The sequence below is a fragment of the Lipotes vexillifer genome, unplaced genomic scaffold (assembly GCF_000442215.2).
Source record: "Lipotes vexillifer unplaced genomic scaffold, Lipotes_vexillifer_v1.1 scaffold127, whole genome shotgun sequence".
Classification (NCBI taxonomy): domain Eukaryota; kingdom Metazoa; phylum Chordata; class Mammalia; order Artiodactyla; family Lipotidae; genus Lipotes; species Lipotes vexillifer.
In genome coordinates, this window is record NW_006795282.1 from 588,135 (window position 1) to 598,797 (window position 10,663).

General features: G+C 35.2%; 1 pseudogene; it reads left to right on the forward strand.

Annotated features, from left to right (window-relative positions):
- Positions 1–8,095: 8,095 nt before the first annotated feature.
- LOC103070244 (DNA topoisomerase 2-binding protein 1-like) lies at positions 8,096–9,998 on the forward strand (annotated as a pseudogene).
- Positions 9,999–10,663: the final 665 nt, after the last annotated feature.

Here is a 10,663-nt window from a genome sequence, read left to right on the forward strand (position 1 = left end):
TATGGTCACGTTATCTTTGATAAAGGAGGCAGGAATGTACAGTGGAGAAAGGACAGCCTCTTCAATAAGTGGTGCTGGGAAAACTGGACAGGTACATGTAAAAGTATGAGATTAGATCACTCCCTAACACCATACACAAAAATAAGCTCAAAATGGATTAAAGACCTAAATGTAAGGCCAGAAACTATCAAACTCTTAGAGGAAAACATAGGCAGAACACTCTATGACATAAATCACAGCAAGATCCTTTTTGACCCACCTCCTAGAGAAATGGAAATAAAAACAAAAATAAACAAATGGGACCTAATGAAACTTCAAACTTTTGCACATCAAAGGAAACCATAAACAAGAGCAAAAGAAAACCCTCTGAATGGGAGAAAATATTTGCAAATGAAGCAACTGACAAAGGATTAATTTCCAAAATTTACAAGCAGCTCATGCAGCTCAATAACAAACAAACAAACAACCCAGTCCTAAAATGGGCAGAAGTCATAAATAGACATTTCTCTGAAGAATATATACAGACTGCCAACAAGCACATGAAAGAATGCTCAACATCATTAATCATTAGAGAAATGCAAATCAAAACTACAATGAGGTATCACCTCACACTGGTCAGAATGACCATCATCAAAAAATCTACAAACAATAAATGCTGGAGAGGGTGTGGAGAAAAGGGAACCCTCTTGCACTGCTGGTGGGAATGTGAATTGGTTCAGCCACTATGGAGAACAGTATGGAGGTTCCTTAAAAAACTACAAATAGAACTACCATACGACCCAGCAATCCCACTACTGGGCATATACCCTGAGAAAACCAAAATTCAAAAAGAGTCATGTACCAAAATGTTCATTGCTGCTCTGTTTACAGTAGCCCGGAGATGGAAACAACCTAAGTGCCCATCATCAGATGAATGGATAAAGAAGATGTGGCACATATATACAATGGAATATTACTCAGCCATAAAAAGAAACGAAATTGAGCTATTTGTAATGAGGTGGATAGACCTAGAGCCTGTCATACAGAGTGAAGTAAGTCAAAAAGAGAAAGACGAATACCGTATGCTAATACATATATACGGAATTTAAGGAAAAAGAAATGTCATGAAGAACCTAGGGGTAAGACAGGAATAAAGCCACAGACCTACTAGAGACCGGACTTGAGGATATGGGGAGGGGGAAGGGTGAGCTGTGACAAAGCGAGAGAGAGGCATGGACATATATACACTACCAAACGTAAGGTAGATAGCTAGTGGGAAGCAGCCGCATAGCGCAGGGAGATCAGCTCGGTGCTTTGTGACCGCCTGGAGGGGTGGGGTAGGGAGGGTGGGAGGGTGGGAGATGCAAGAGGGAAGAGATATGGGAACATATGTATATGTATGGCTGATTCACTTTGTTATAAAGCAAAATAGAATAAATTTTTAAAAAATTTTTTAAAAAGAAAAAAAAAGACTTAAATGTCAGACCTGAAACCATAAAATTCCTAGAATAAAACATAAGCAGTACCCTCTTTGACATCTGTCTTAGAAATATTTTTTTGGCTTTGATTTCTCATGCAGAGGCCAGAGAGGCAAAAATAAACCAATGGGATTACATCAAACTAAAAAGACTTTGCACAGTGATGAAAACTATCAAGAAAAAGAAAAAACCCACCTACTAAATGGGAGAAGATATTTGCAAACAATATATTTGATAAGTGGTTAATATCTAATGAACAAGGAACTCACAAATCTCAACATAAAAAAAATATTAAAAATGGGCAGTTGATCTGAATATTTTCCAGATAAGACAGGCAGATGGTCAGCAGGCACATTAAAGGATGCTCAACATCATTAATCATCAGAGAAATGCAAATCAGAACCACAATGAGATATCATCTCACACTTGTCTGAATGGCTATTATCCAAACAATAACAAATAACAAGTGTTGATAAGAATGCAGAGAAAAGGGAACCTTCATGCACTGTTGGCAGGAATGTAAATTGGTGCAGTCACTACTGAAAACAGTATGGAGGTTCCTCAGAAAATTAAAAATAGAACTACCATACAATCCAGCAATTCCACTCCTGAGTATTTTTCCCAAAAAAATGAAAACACTAATTCAAAAAGATATATTCACCCCAGTGTTTATTGCGGCATTATTTACAATAGTCAAGATATGGAAGTAACCTAAGTGTACACTGAGAGATGAATGGATAAAGAAGGTGTGATATACCTATACTATGGAATATTACTCAGCCATAAAAAAGAATGAAATCTTGCTATTGTGACAACATGGATGGGCCAACAGGGTATTATGCTAAGTAAAATAAGTCAGACACAGAAAGACAAATACTATATGATTTCACTTATATGTGGAATCTAAAAAACAAAACAAACAAACATAATAAAATGGAAACAGCTACAGAGAAAAACTTGTGGTGCTAGAGGGGTGGGGTTAGGGGGATGGGTGAAATAGATGAAGGGGATTAAGAAGTACAAACATTCAGTTATAAAATGAATAAGTCACATGGATGTAAGGCAAAGCACAGATAATACAGTCAATAATTTGTAATAAATTTGTGCTGTGAATGATGGTAAATAAATTCATTGTGGAGATCATCTTTCAATGTATAAAAGTATAAAATCACTATGTTGTACACCTGAAACTAATATAATATTGAAGTCAACTATACTTTAATAAAAATATTAAAAAATAAATGGCGGGGTAACTTCGTTTGGAACACATGCAATATATTTTTAATATGTAAGGGCACATAAAATATATTTTTAAGAATATTCTTAATATTCTTAAATATGAGCAGCTTAGTGCAAAAGGCAAAATAATTTCTTTTTATAAAATAGAAAACAAAAATATATTAAAATAGAAACTCAAATATTAATTACTTTATGAGCAAAATATATAAAGAACATGGAAATGTTCATGGTGGATTATATACCAAAAATGTAAAAATGAGTATAACTAACACATATGCACATCAAAAGATGATATCAACAAAACTATTAATTCTTTAGTCATTTTCTTTTGGTGGACGTTTAGAAAAGTTTGCATTTCTCTTTTTGGGGGGGGCATCTGTATTTTATAAACATTTATTAATTTGCATTTTAAAAATTCTAAATACCTACAGTGATATAAAAAATGTTTTGAAATAAAATTTACAAAATCATAAAACTTAGGCAAAGCCTTGATGTTCCCTCTCTAATACCCCAAATGTAAAATTCCTTATATTTGAAAAATAGATTCATCTTTCATAAGTACATTCGTATATGTTCATATAATATATCCATTGCAAAAAATAACAACATAAAAATCTTGCCACTATAAGAAAAAAATTATTTGGATTCTGATCTATTTCTTTCACATAGTTTTTGTTTTGTTTTCATTTATTTGTTGACCATTGGAAAACCCAAGAGATTCTGAATGCACAATGAATTCATAGGGAAATAATTGAACGTTACACATTTGAAAAGTAAGTCTTCTCTCCCTGACTTTGATCTTCTTAACCCTTCTTCCCATAACAAATAGTGTTACTTGTAATGTGTGCTTGCAATGAGATTCTACATATAAACAGGCATAGTGTGTGTGTGTGTGTGTGTGTGTGTGTGTGAATGAGTGTGTGTTAGTTGAATGAATATTTATATAAAGAGAGAAAACATAAATAGTGGCATTATATACAGTGTTTTCTTCTCATTATTTACTATATATTCAGGTTTTCATTTTACATAACAAAAGAGATATATTATTTTTAAAGGATTGCATATTGTTCTATTGTGTGGCTCTAGGATAAAGTTTCAGTGTGTTAGAGATTTTGGTTATTCATTTCCAGTGTTTGTTTATACTTTAAAATTTGATGAAATAGTCTCTGTGCAGATACGTCAGTATACTTTGGCTGTATTTTTGGAAGGGAAATTTCTGCATCAAAAACAATAAGCTTTTAAAAAAGGTTCTGATATATAGTGCTAAACTCTTCCTCATACATTTTAAGTCATTTTTTATCAATAGATCATATAAGGTATTTCACATCTCCTTGGTAACAAAAAGTATCTTTGCTATTATTAAACAGAGATTTTTAATTATGGTTTTAATTTGTATTTCTTTGACCTTAAGAGATATATCATCTTTTCATTCACTGAGTAGTCATTTGCCTGTTTTTGTGCATGTGAATATGTCTGTATGGAGAAAGTGAATAGTCTGTTTATGTCTGCTGTTCATTTTTCCAATAGATTGTTTGATTTACTTTTTTCTCAGAGCTGCAAGAAATCTTTAAGTACTAAGGATATTAATCCTTTGTTAGCCATATTCTTTGCACTTATTTATTTGCAGTTTAATTACTCATTTGTCTTTTGACTTGCTTTATCTAATTGTGCCCAGATCCCCTTCAAAAGAAGAATTCATTGACCCAACTGCTGCCTGGGGAGCTGTTAGTTGAGAGTCTTTAGCTGTCAATTTCCTACGAATTGCCTCAGCTTCAGTTTATTTGCTCTCTGCAAGACAGGTCCTTCTGGAGTGGCCAATAACTAATGATTGATTCATTCTGGGGTAAAAAAGCCTCCCAAGGACACTCCTTAATACACACCCTGAACACTAAATTCTGAATCAGAATTTACTTCTCAAAGAGTGCAACTTATGCCACACACACACACACACACACACACACACACACACACACACAGCATTTACAAAGTTGCGATCCCTTTATATCTTCCTTAATTCTATATATGCCTCATCCAGATGTAAATTCACTCCTCAAGGAAATCTGTGTTCATATATAATATTATATATATATATATATAATATATATATCTACAAGTGAGGTAAATTATACATTATAAATAATGTAAGTTATAAATATATAATTTTTACAAAACATATCTATAATTTGGAATATCATTTTGCACATTTAACATTTTCTAATATATATCACCACTTAATTTTTTCACTAACTTTTTTCAGATTCAACTATTTTGTTAGAAATGGTTTAGCTCATTCATTTTACCTGCTATAAGGTATTCCACCATATAAATACCCACTGTCCTGCTGACGGTCATTTAAGTTGTTTTCTGTTGTTCACTATCAGCTATATTTTTCCTCATGCATATGTGCATAAGTTTCCCTGTAGTACATATAACTAGGAATGGAAATTCTTGTTCAAGCAGATGAAAATCTTTAACATTACTAGAGAATTCCAAATTTATCATAAATGAAATTTCACAAATGTTCTAATTCTAAAACATGTTCTCCAAATAATTTCTTGCTTATCCATGAGATAGGTAGGTGGATGGAAAAATCATCTCCCATTAAACTAGGTGCCAGTTGCACAGTGGGTGGAAGATGAATTCGTGACATTAGCCCTATTTAAGTCAATACCTTCCTCCCACTCCCTGAGGTAGGACCTTTGGAAAGCTTTGTGTCATAATCAATTTTCTGATATTCACTGCTTATCATTGAACACTTTTTTCTCTATTAACCTCATAACTCTCATGCTGTAATAAGTTTGAGGTTCTGGCCTATTTTTTTTATAAGCATCATTCACGTTTGTGGTAGAAAAGGCCTTCAGGCTATTTTGGCTCTCTTAGGGTCTCAGAATTCAAGGTATTTCTGCACTTGCTGTCTTTAATTAAAACAAGAAAGCAAACAAATTTTTCCAAAATGTACCTTTTTCATTGTTTAATTGTGAAAGCATGTGAAAACTGGATTTTGCATCTGATCTCTGTTCCTCAGACACTAAGCTTTACCTGGTCTTCAGACTTTATCATTTCAGTGAGAGCTCTTATTTAGGAGTCAAATGTGTGAGGAAAATAGTACTTATGGTGTCTCTGCAGGCTTCTTCCCGAACCATTTCTGCTTTCTCTGCCATGAACAGCTTTTATTGAACTCAATCTCCTCTAACATAGCAGCTCTTCCTCCCACTGTAATTAATAACTATGAAAAATCTAATATCTCTGCCTCATGGCTGCTCCAACTGAAATAGTTTTAGACTGTTTATTAATGCAGGTTCAGATCCTTCCTACAAGCAAGCACATATATTTCTATACAACTGGATGTCAGTGGAATTCCTCTGGAAAGAATTTGAAATGGTAGAATAAGAAAGAGATGAGTTTGAATCCTCTGCTCAGTGCTTGTGTGCATTCAGTTATGTTAATCAAACTTTTCAAATTTTCAATTGCTTTATCTGCGAAATGACAGTATTTTTACCTGTCAGGCTATTTGTGAGGATTAACTAGAAAAATTAATGTAAAAATTTCTAAAGGAGTATATGGCACACAGTAGGCTCTTAATAGCTTTACTTCTTGTTTTGTTTCTCTTGCAGAAACCATTTCTCATATACTTTTAATTAAATGGTAAACCCTTATTTGATTCAAAAATATTTAAAATAGCAAAATATGTGAGACTATTTCAAGTACCCAAATATTTCATTGTAAACTAAAATAACCATATTTAAATTGTTCACTTCTGCATCAAATTATTTCATTTATGTTTTTTACTTATATTCATTGTAGACTTGTAGACTTGATATCTATATGTTAATATTCTTGGCTTTGTCATATACAGTAATCACTTCTAATTCTATTCTGCTTGATAATCACATTTCCAATATGCTGTATTTCCAATGTACTAACATCCTTACACTTCAGTTTGTCTCATATTGGGTCAAAAAATTCTCTCATTAACTCTAGTTAGAGTTCCAGTTTCCAACATTTTGAAGATTCACCAGGTAACTTTATTATATTTTCCATGATTCATCTTGAAAAATAGCCTCTTTTTTTAAAAGTTTTTTTAAGGAAACTCCATACTGTTCTCCATAATGGCTGTACCAATTTACATTCCCACCAACATTGTAGGATTCCCTTTTCTCCACAATCTCTCCAGCATTTTTTGTCTGTAGGCTTTTTGTGAGGTGATACCTCATTGTAGATTTGATTTGCATTTCTCTAATAAGTAGCAATGTTGAGCATTTTTTCATGTGCCTGTTGGCCATCTGTATGTCTTCTTTGGAGAAGTATCTATGTAGATATTCTGTCCATTTTTTGATTGGGTTGTTTGTTTTTTTGATATTGAGCTGTATTAGCTGTTTGTATATTTTGGAAGTTAATCCCTGTCAGTCACATTGTTTGCAAATATTTTCTGTAGGTTGTCTTTTCATTTTGTTTATAGTTTACTTTGCTTTAAGTTTAATTAGGTCCCATTTGTTTATTTTTGTTTTTATTTCCATTACTTTAGGAGATGGGTCCAAAAAGATATTGCTGCAACTTATGTTAGTGTTCTGCCTATGTTTTCCTCTAGGAGTTTTATAGTATCCAGCCTTACACTTAGGTTTTTAAACCATTTTGAGATTATTTTTGTGGTGTTGGAGAATGTGCTAATTTCATTCTTTTACATGTTACTATAGGATCTAGCAATCTCACTCCTGGGCATATATCTGGAGAAAACCATAGTTTGAAAAGATACATGCATCCCAGTGTTCATTGAAGCACTATTTACAATAGTCACAACATGGAAGCAACCTAAATGTCCATCGACAGACGAATGGATAAAGAAGATGTGGTACATATATACAATGGAATATTACTCAGAATAAAAAAGAATGAAATAATGCCATTTGCAGCAACATGGATGGACCTAGAGATTATTATACTAAGTGAAGTAAGCCAAAGAAAAATATCATACGACATAACTTATATGTGGAATCTAAAAAAATGATACAAATTAACTTATTTACAAAACAGAAATAGACCCTCAGACATAGAAAACAAACTTATGGTTACCAAAGGAGAAGTGGAGGGAGGGATAAATTAGGAGTATGGGGTTAATATGCACACACTACTATATATAAAATAGATAACCAACAAGGACCTACTGTATAGCACAGGGAACTATACTCAATATTTTGTAATAACCTGTAAGGGAAAGGAACCTGAGTAAGAATATATATATATATATTTATATACATATGTATTATATATATATACACTTTGCTGTACACCTGAAATCACTTTGCTGTACAACTGAAACACAACATCATTGTAACTCCACTACACTTCAATTTAAAAAAAAAAAGAAAGAAAAATAGCCTCCTTTAAAAACTTTTTCTCTTTATCCACATACTCTTAGTCACAAAATGAGCTTGGATATCAGTGCAGTGCAAGATGGCAGACTTTGTAATAACCTCAGCTGATTCAACAACGAAGGATGATGAGCCAGACCATTTGCCCATAGAAGAAAATGATATAGACAATATGACCACCAGTAATAAAGAATCAGTAAATTCAAGTGGAAATGGAAGGAATGACTAAAGGAGCTCTGACACAGACCTTGGAGATCAGAGAGAACTTTCCAAAGCAGCTGCTGGAGATAATGTCTGCAACTTCACTAGTGAAACCCCAAGGGCAGAGGACTTCCCTCTCGAGAAATGGTTGTAACAGTGCCTCTTCAACCCCTGACCGCACTCGCTCTGCCCACAGCCGACAAAGTAGAGTCCTGAAGGCACTGAGGCAGTCTCACCAAACAGTACCTGATGTCAACACAGAGCCCGCCCAAAATGAACAGATCATCTGGGATGACGCCACAGCCAGCGAGGAGAGAGCGAGGCTTGCCAGCAATTTGCAGTGGCCTAGTTGTCCCACACAATACTCTGAGCTTCGGGTTGACGTTAAAAAATTGGAGGATTCTCCTTGCCAGGAGGTTTTACATGAATCAGAAATTGCTGAACAGGCTGTGATCCTGGGAACATATGTGTGACTGAAGCCCCCAAACACCCGATCTCTGAAGAACTGGAAACTCCAATAAAAGACAGCCCCCGATCCCTACGCCTCAAGCCCCAGGTATTGCCTTCCCCCTAGCCAACCCACCTGTGGCTCCACACCCTAGAGAAAAGATGATAACGGTAAAGGAGACTCACGAAGACTTAAAAAAACAGTACATATTTCAGCTGTCATCTCTGAATCCTCGAGAACGTACTGATTATTGTCATCTGATTGAAAAACTAGGTGGATTAGTGATTGAGAAGCAGCACTTTGATCCTAACTGTACACACACTGTTTTAGGGCATCCACATCAAACCAAGAAGTATTTAGCCTCAGTGGCAGCTGGGAAGTGGGTGCTTTATCGCTCCTACCTTGAAGCTTGCAGGACTGCTGGGCGCTTCATGCCAGAAGACTAAGAACGGGGAAGCAGTTCCATACTTGAGGTTTTGACTGGAATCAATGTACAGCAACGAAAAGTAGCACTTGCAGCAATGAGATGGAGGGAAAAAATCCAGCAAAGACAAGAATCGCGCATCGTTGAGGGAGCATTTAGCAAGTGGAAGATTACTTCACATGTTGATAGGTCCCGAGAAGCAGGATTCAAATGCCTTCTTCAGTCAGGAGGAGCAAAAGTGCTACCTGGTCATTCTGTATCTTTATTTAAAGAAGCTACACAGGGGCTTCTCTGGTGGTTGAGAGTCTGCCTGCTAATGCAGGGGACACAGGTTCGAGCGCTGTTCTGGGAGGATCCCACATGCTGTGGAGCAACTAGGCCCATGAGCCACAACTACTGAGCCTGCACGTCTGGAGCCTGTGCTCCGCAACAGGAGAGGCCACGATAGTGAGAGGCCCGCGCACCGCGATGAAGAGTGGCCCCAGCTTGCCACAACTAGAGAAAGCCCTCACACAGAAACGAAGACCCAACACAGCAAAAATAAATAAATAAATAAACCCCTACCCCCAACATCTTCTTTAAAAAAAAAAAAGAAAAAAAAAGAAGCTGCACATCTCTTTTGTGACTTTAATAAACTGATACCAGATGACTCGGGAGTTAATATAGAAGAAGCTGCTGCCCAGAATGTGTACTGCTTGAAAACATAATACATTACTGATTTTCTTATGCAGGAATCCCCTCCTCAAATAGAAAATTACTGTCTACCAGAAGCTGTTTCATTTCTTCAGAATAATAAGGAAACTGGGACTGGATTCTCACAAAAGAGGACAGCTCCTACACAGAAAAATAACATCGAATGACGTAGAGTATAGTAATTGTATTTACTTAGGTACCAAATGTTAAATGTTTTTTAAATTAATAGCTTGAATGTGACTGTGATGGATTTGTATAGTAATTTAAAGACAAGAACCTGAAGAATTCAGCTTCAGTGTAATGATGAGCCTGCTTAAAGTTAGTTTTAAACACCTGAAATTTTAATCATTGAAATATGAACTATTCCTGAATGGAAAGTTACCTGAAATAACAAAACGCAACTCCTATTGAGCTAGCTTGTCATTAAACCATATTGACGTGTGTACGGGGCTTCTTGTTATTTATTTTCTTGTAAATATCTGAGTCTGTAGCTTAGTGGAAGCTTTAGCAAGGTGATGGATTTTGCCTTAAAATGTCTGCTTTAATTCATAATAACAAGGAAGTTGTCAATTGAGATTTATTAATGTTTTCCCTGATTTTTAGCTTCTCACCATTTTACCTCTTTTTAACAGGAGCCTGGGCACAAGGTTTAATGAGGAATTGAGGCTTTCAACTTAAATGCGTGTGTATACACGTATATTCATATACATGAATATGATGTTTGCCAAGTTGGGTGACAAAACTTGGAAAACAAAGACAAAGGATAAAAGTGGTAACTCAAAGTAGTTGTTCAAATTGATAAGTTTTTAAAAAGAAAAGCATTCTGGGGCAT